Genomic DNA, 8895 nt, shown 5'->3' on the forward strand with positions numbered 1-8895 from the left:
TATGTAAGGGTTCTAGGCCCTCTCCCGGATTTTATTAGTATAGCTATACCTACTTGTTTCGTTAAATAAATGGTCTCATTTTTGAAGGTTTAGTTAGTAGATAAAACTCGTAGGAAAGGAGGATTCTAGTTTGAGTGGGAGCAATGGAAAAAGAACATTTTAGGGTTGAGAAGTTTAACAACCAAAACTACCAGCTATGGAAGATGTAAATGGAATATTATACATATCGAAAATATATTTTTTTTATCATTGGGTGGAATAACAAAGAAGCCAATATTTGTGAAAGATAAAGAATGGGAGGTTCTTGACAAAAAGTCACTAGGAACAATATGGTTATGCCTAACATCATTGGTGGATTTCAACATTTTAAAAGAAAAGACAACATAATGTTTTATGATGACATTGGCTAAATTTATGAAAAAAACAATAGCTTCTAACATGATATTTCTTATGAAGCGTTTATTTAATATGAATATGTCAGGAGGTGGGTCTATTGTTGATCATTTAAATGAATTTAACACAATCACCAATTAATTAAGTTTTGTATGACTGAAACTTTGATGATAAGGTTGGGGCTCTTTTGATTGTGCGCTCATTGTTATAAAGCTAGAATGGCTCAGTCATGGCTGTGAGTAATTTTTTTTATGGTGCAAACACTTTAAAGTTTGTTGGTGTTGTTATCCTTAGTGAGGACATGTGTTAAAAAAAATCACAGGTAAGATATTATGTAATGCTTTGATTGTATAGAACAAGGGAAGACAAAGGGAAAGAGGAAAGGACCGAGGGAATTGTGGAAATTCTAAGAAAGGAAGATCCAAATCCAAAGGGAGATTGGAATGTTGGAATTGTGGGAAGAAAGGACACAAGAAGAAATATTGTTGATCTCTAAAATTTAAGGGGAAAAAATGGAGATGGACAATAGGATAATAATAATAAGGAAGCAAATGTAGCAGGTGACGTGTTACAAGATGCTTTAATCATTTTAGTAGACAGCATTGTTGGTTCTTGGGTGATAGATTGAGGAGCTTCATTTCATGCCACAACCCATAGGATACAACATTGTGGAATCATCAGCTTGGGCACATGAGTGAGAAGGGGATGCAAATTCTCTACTCAAGGAAATTATTGCCATATTTTAAGAAGGTTGATTTAGACTTCTATGAGCATTTTGTTTATGGAAAACATAAAAGAGTTAGATTTCTCAGAGTTGGGAAGCAAAATAAGAGTGAAAATTCATATCTTGTGCATATAATGTATGGGGACCAACTCATGTATCATATCTTGGTGGCGCTTATTATTATGTTACATTAATTGATACTTTTATAAAATGGAAAACTTTGGTTGAGAATGAGACAAAAAATAAGTTAAAGTGTCTCAAATAAAAAAATGGAGGTGAATATTGCAATAATGAGTTTGATAGTTACCATTCATACCATGGGATTCGTAGATAAAAGACAGTTCCATGAACACCATAAAAAAATAGTGTGTCATAAATGATGAACGGGACAATTATGGAGCATTCAATGAGTATGAGATTGCATGTAGGATTTCCCTTATGGTTTTGGGTAGATGTTATTGATATTGTAATTTACTTAATAAATATAGGGCCTTGAAGTTCTTTATATGGTGGAATTCTAGAGGAGGCATGGACAAGTAAAAAGGTAAATGACTCATTTTTGAAGAATTTTAGTCGTGAAGCATTTGTTCACATTAATAGAGAAAATAAAACAAAGCTTGAGGCAAAATCCAAGAAGTATATTATCATTGAATATAAAAACGATTTTAGCTATCAATTATGGGATTACGAAGATCACAAAATCATTTGGAGTAGAGACGTGTTATTCAATGAGAAGGTCATGTACAAAAATTATTTGTAGAGAAAGAAATGAGAAAATGAAAACATATAATACGTGGTTCTTTATGAAACCTTAGAAAAGGAAATTCTAAAAGTGCCAGAAAACCAAAATGTTTAACAACATCAAAAACAAAAAACAACAAGTGCCTTAAACTCATGCAAGTGTTATTATCAACCAGGTTAACTAGACCCCCTAAACAATACTCTCCTTCACTGTATTATGTATTGTTGATTGATTCTAGTGAACCAGAAAGATATGAAGAAGCAATGCAGTTAGAACCAGAAAGAAATGGGAGCAAGAAATCAAAAAGGAGATCAACTCTTTGATGCATAACCAAACTTGGGACTTGGTCTTGTTGACTTCAAGTAAAAGAGCATAACATAATAAATAGGTTTACAAGTTAAAGGAAGATGATGGAGGCAAAAAGGGTACAAGGTCAAACTTGTTGTAAAAAAGGTTTGCATAGGAGAAGGGTATAGATTTTGATGAAATATTTCTCCTATTGTCAAAATGGATTTAAATAGATTATTTTAAGTTTAGTAGTAGTAGAATATTTTCGTCTTGAATAGTTAGATGTAAAAATAAATTTTCTCCATGGAAGAGATTTATATGCAATGACCAAAAGGGTATGAGGTCAAAGGGAAGGAAAGCTTAGTATGCATACTTAAGAAGAGATTGTATGGTTTAAAGAAAGCTTCAAGGTAGTGGTATTTCAAGTTTGACAAGTTTATGAAAAAATAAGGTCATTATACATGTCATTCTGACCATTGTGTTTATTTCAAGAGACTAGATAATGATAGTCATAGTACCTTGTTAATATATGTATATGTAATGCTTATTGTAGGGTCTAGTATTCTCAAAATAAAACTAACTAATTCATTTTATATGAAGGATTTCAAGTGTTGCAAAGAAAATATTTGGTATGAGAATAACAAGACATAGGAAAATCCAAAAATCAACATTGTCTCAAAGTGAGTACATAGAAAAGGTGTTGGAAAATTTAAAAGCAAAGATGCAAAACTAGTTAGTACACCTTTGGTTAGCCATTTCATATTGATTAAAGAGATGTGTATCAAGGCATAGTTGGAGATAGACTACATGTTCAGGGTTCCATATTCATCAAATTTTGGCAACTTGATGTATGTGATGATGTGCACAAGGCTAAATATTGCACATGTAATTCTGAGAAATTATATGAACAATCTAGGTAAAGAGAATTTGAATGTAGTAAAGAGGATTTTTGGGTATTTGAGAAGTACTACTTAGGAATTATTCTTTGGAGGTTTAAACATTGTTCTTTTGGGGTATTTTGACTTAAATATGGTAGTTGATATATACAATAAGAGGATAACCATAGAGTATGTTTTTACTATAGGTGGAACAACAATAATTTGGATTCTGTTGTTGTTAAAGAGGCAATAAAGAGATGATTTGGTTAAAAAGTTTCATAGAGGAATTGGGAAAGAAGCGGGAGAATATCAGGTTGTATAGTGATAGTGAGAGTGCCATCCATCTTATAAATAACTCAACCTTTCATTCAAAGACTAAGCATATATAGCTCAAGTACCATTTCACATTATCAATTTTAGAAGATGGAAAGTTGAAGTTGGAAAAGATACATACTAGCTAGAATCCTGCAGACATGTCAATGAAAGTAGTAGCCAGGGAGAAACTAAGTTTTAGCACAATTTCAATTGGTCTTCAAAAATGATGATGAAGATGGAAAACTAGTTAAGTCCAAAGTTGAAGCACAATCCAATGCATGCAGTAGAAATGGAGTTGTTGTAATAAGTATCCAAGTGGGAGATTGTTGATTGTGGAGCCTAATTATCTTCCTGATTTAGAGCCTTTTTTTTAGCTACGTCTAGACCCTAGTTCCTAACGAGTATAGGGGCTTTCCTCCCTACTATTGTTGTGAGGGGGTCCTAGATGGGAGGGGGGAGTAACAACTATTTGGATTCCCCCCAATGATGGTTCGACGGTAGTACCCTTGAAAATATTGTAATTTCATGTTCAATCAAAACCATTCATCATTAGATCACATATCTAATGGTAGATGTCATGTTAGGGTTTTTTTCCTAGAGGCCAATCCTCTGCTTATGAGGGAATTGTATTGTCTCTATGTATTATTGAGGTAGCATTTTAATTGAGAGAAAGTAAACTGTAAGAGAGAGAAGAAGAGGTTGCAACATATTTGCTACAAGTTGTAATCCCTTCATTTTTCTAAACATAATAAAAATAAGGACTAGTTGTTTCTCCATGGATGTAGCCCAAATTAGGTGAACCACATATATTGGTGTCTCATTTGTATTGTTTCATTCTATTTTTTATTTCAACATTCATTTTGTTTTTCTTGCTATGTAATTTTATTCTTACCCTAATGGGGACTAAACTCTACAAAAACCAACTAGTCTACACCTCATGGGTTGTGTGTTTTTGTGTGGTCTTACAATATACATTTGTGAATATTTTGTGCTAATATAAGTGTTATCTAAGAGGAGAATGATAATATTATATATAAAACATGGATGGCAATAGCCAGGGGAATTGTGGTGCTTAGGCTTTATGATATAGAAGCACTATGATTTGGACATTTAAATTCTTATTACAACTGATTGAATAAGTGCATAATCGGTGGTTGATGAATACATTAATTCAAATGCCCATGTCGCCTTGTAATAATGAAGGAACATTGCATCTTCCAATGTCACAAAACATGTATTGTTACTCAATTCGAATGTAATGCAACCAAAAGCCAATATCAATGTTGAGAATATTTTGGACATTTTTTTATTGATGTAACATTTCTCAATATCAATAGCCAAAGTAGGAGTTTGTTGAACTAAAATTTTCATTGCTAGCAGTGTTATCTAAATCAAATGCTCAATATATTCCATTTACAAAAATATAAATAATATAGTTTGGAAATAGAACTACAAATGCACAATAATCAAATTTCAAGATTTTGAATCAATTATAAACTAGCATTCAAGATATGTTCTACATGCACAATTATATGATCACACTTATAAACTAGAATCAACTTAAATATTCACATAGAATCTACTAATTAGAGGACCTGCTCACTTTCACAAAGATGATCTAAATCCACTATAAACTCTAAAAAAACATATACAATAGAATTATAGCAATTGTAAATTCATAGCAACTAATACAAGGGATCCGTAACAATCACTACTAGTGATCCATAACAACTACTACAAATCTAATAAATAATATGTATCTCATATGCTATATTATGGATAATATAGCAAGTATGTCCATATTAAAGTGAGGATTGTGTATACAAAAATTCACATTAACCCACATCACAAACTTTGATTTATAAAGGAATCAACAACTACATGCATCCTATAGAAACACCATGATTGATCCCTAGAAAATGCTACATGTGTGATAAATAATTTATATCTTTTAAAGTACAATTTGGATATCTATATTTTTGGTGGATTGGTCCATCTAAATATAAAGTTCTTGTCTACCAAAAATCGCATCTACCCAAATCATATATTTTGAATTATAAACAAATCAGCATCTACAAGTGTTCTATAGCAACATATTTTGAAGTAAAACCTATGTATTTGAGATGTTGGTAGATATGTTCATCTAAATATAAGGTTATTGTCTACTAAAAATCACACATACTAGATCATATATTTTGAATTATAAACAAATCGAAATCTATAGGTATTTCACAACAACACCGTGATGGTTCTTTAACAACTCTACTATCTAACAAAAGTAGGCATCTTACATTAAGGAATCCTTAAAAAATAAGAAATGGTGTATGTTAAAATTTATACTTACAAACACAAAGAAAAATGGTGTAGGAAACACAACATTCACCTACAAGAAAAATACTCCAAATTTTAAATTTTCAAATGTGAAGCTTTTACATTCATAATAATGAAATCATTATACTCATCATTCCACAATGTTAAATTTAGTACACTTATATTTTCCAAGATCTAGATTCTGAGTAATTGATTGAGGTCAAGAGATTTTCCACCCCACTATATGCTTTGATTTTGTACTTAATCCTTCTAAAACATGCCATCTCCTAGCTATGCTATGATACTACCAAGGTGAAGAGATATTACAAGGACAACTCAGGGTCAATCTTTATGTCAAGAAAAAGAGTTTATCAACTAAATATTTTAATATAAATAATTTTAAAGATAGAGTATCTCTTTGGCACCCACATACCTACACATACAACACAAGGATATCTTCTTTTTATATTCAATATTCCCTCCAAACTATTCTCCCTCAAGTGTTTTTCAATATGTATATAGAAAGGACTAAATTTATATCTTTAAAATCTAAAAAAGATTTTATTATTTCCACTAATAATTTTTATTGTAGATAGAGTAGTTATCTAGCACCCACAATACCTACACATACAACATAAGAAAATATTTTCCCCTTGCCTAAAAGCACCTCAAAAGAATTCTCCCTCGTGTGCTATTTAGTATGCACCTCAAAAGTATTCTCCCTCGTGTGATATTTAGTATGTGCATAGAAAGGTTGCATAATAATTAGTGTTGAATTAATACGGGAATTAAAGTTTGCAATTCACAAAAAATCATTAAGAACCATTAACAAAATTTATAATAAAACAATAATAGATCACATATTGCCTAAGTGATAATCCACTAAATATATCAACCCATTGCTTCTTATACCAATTTTAATTAAGACCAGGAAGAATTATAATCCGAAGAAGTTAGCCCCTGACTTTCCTGCCAAAATACATGACTACTGACTCCCCTCTATAAAATCAAAGCTATGACCATAACAATGTGTAGGGACATCTATAGCAACAAAAGGCCATGCAAGATGTCAAATATCACATTAATTTTAAGTTACAAATATCACTATCCGATCTCATTTCTTTGCCTTCTTTGCGGCAAGCACCGCTTTCTTGGGCTTCAAAGGAGTTTCCCTCTTTATGTTGAATATAACATTGTCAGTAAGATAATGGAAATTAATTCTCAACTAAACCTCTCGAGATATCTCAAATAATAATTGTAAAGATGAAAATAGAATATGAAGCTTATAAAGAAGAACGATCATAGAAAATTACACTTTGCCAATAGTTTTTTTTTTTTGTTGTGGTTCACTAGCACCCTGGTCAATGGGTGGAACTATGTCCACAGAAAAATCTGGGTTGATCAATCCCAAAAGGAATCTATCCTCGTAGCCCACTAGCTAGGCCTGAACCCAAGGGCTTCAGGGAGAATGGACCCTGTGACCTCCCGAAGGTGAGGCATTGATTTTGACCAACTAAGCTAACCCTTGGGGCTTACACTCTGCCAATAGTTGTATGAAGAATCGGTTGATTAAAAGCTTCAACAATCTTGTCCTGAAATACAAAAATGTAAATTCACTCTCAAAATCTAAACCCTTTTCATGAGTTCCTTTTGAGTCTTTATATAAAAATACTACAATAGTTTATTGTTCCAAAAACAAAATTTTAGGAACAAACTAATTAAAATAGAAAATTTTTTTGTCAGTCCAATAACTTGTCACTACTCATTTTTTATTGGATTATGTTGCTGATATCGAGAGAATTCGTGGAGTGAACTATGTCAACCACTCTCAATCTTGCCCAATAGGATAATTGTATGACACCATATTTCTATAAGCAATATCTAATTCCATGTAATTTTGATAAGTTTGCATCGTGGAAAATAACATGCTTACTCAACAATGAAAGTGGAATTCATTCAGTGGCTTATCCCCTATTTTTGACCCATTCAATGGTCCACTCATATCTGAAAATTTGTTGGAGTCAACTCTGGTTCTTAATTGAATTTATCTATATGCATCTAGTGATCTTAGTTTTCCATTATGCTCCCAACATGAAGGCATGCCCTTGTCCATCCAAACATTGAACTTGGAATTGAACATATCTACCTCGATTCTGACTGACCTGCATTTGTCCTTTATTTGTTGTACAAAATGACTTTTGGTGTTGACTTTATTAACTTCCATGATAATGTAGGTTTTTTCTTGAATACCTTCTTTTCTCAATTGTTCGCTACTCCTTTAATTAAAAAATTAACTATCATTTTAGCAATTTGTGGCATATATCTTAATTATGCTTGAATTAAGTTGATAGCCTACTCAAAAGTATAAAGTAGATATTTTTTTCTCTGGTAATCACAAATGATTCCCACATTTCCGCAACACTAGTTACTATATCAGTGCAAAGTGATCTTCTTTCTTTAGTCAAAGCTTCTTTGCCAATTAGTCGATTGTTTGACCAATCTATTTTTCTTTGCAACCTTGCTTTAAAATCTTGATCAATGCGTATGGTTGCATTTCTTTTAGCTAAATAATCCTTGAGGTTTTTTATCTCATAATTCTTTATCATGAGCAATTTCTTTAGATTTTCAATTTCTTGATCTTTAATACTCAAGCTTGACATTGTCTCAGCCAACATTTTTAAGGAATCAAACTCTATTTTTGTTTCTTTTGTTGTTACCAACGTAGATGAAGTTGATGGAAAAACATGCTAATTCTTTTCTTTTATTAATATTTCAATTTGTGTTTCCTTATTTTCAATTTGTTTGTTTTACTCAATTAACAAAGATAACAATCGTACTTTCCCTTTTCAAACATCATCTAGCTCAAGTGTTTGAACATGTTCCAAAGCTTGCAATGTATGTATCTTTAGATTTTATAAGAGCTTGGATTGAGAAAGAATCACTTAGGTTTGCACCCAACTTGATTATACATTGCTCCAAATGATCAATTCTCAGTTGTTTGGTCCTCATTGCAACATTTTCCCGTTTTAACAAATTAACCTCTTTTTCCAGCATTTTCTTTAGTTTCAAAACATTAAGGGAAGATTTTGTTAATCACATACATAACATTTCTCATGTTTGCCTATGTAATTCCATTTGATCCACTACATGTACTTGTTTCAAATCAATGGTGAACATGGTTACTTTATATTCCTCTATAGTTTGGTAACCTGAGTCTTAGGTTCTAAAATTGTCATCTTCAATTG

The sequence above is a fragment of the Pinus tabuliformis genome, chromosome J (assembly GCF_031772625.1).
Source record: "Pinus tabuliformis cultivar Carrire ecotype Pingquan chromosome J, CPIR1, whole genome shotgun sequence".
Classification (NCBI taxonomy): domain Eukaryota; kingdom Viridiplantae; phylum Streptophyta; class Pinopsida; order Pinales; family Pinaceae; genus Pinus; species Pinus tabuliformis.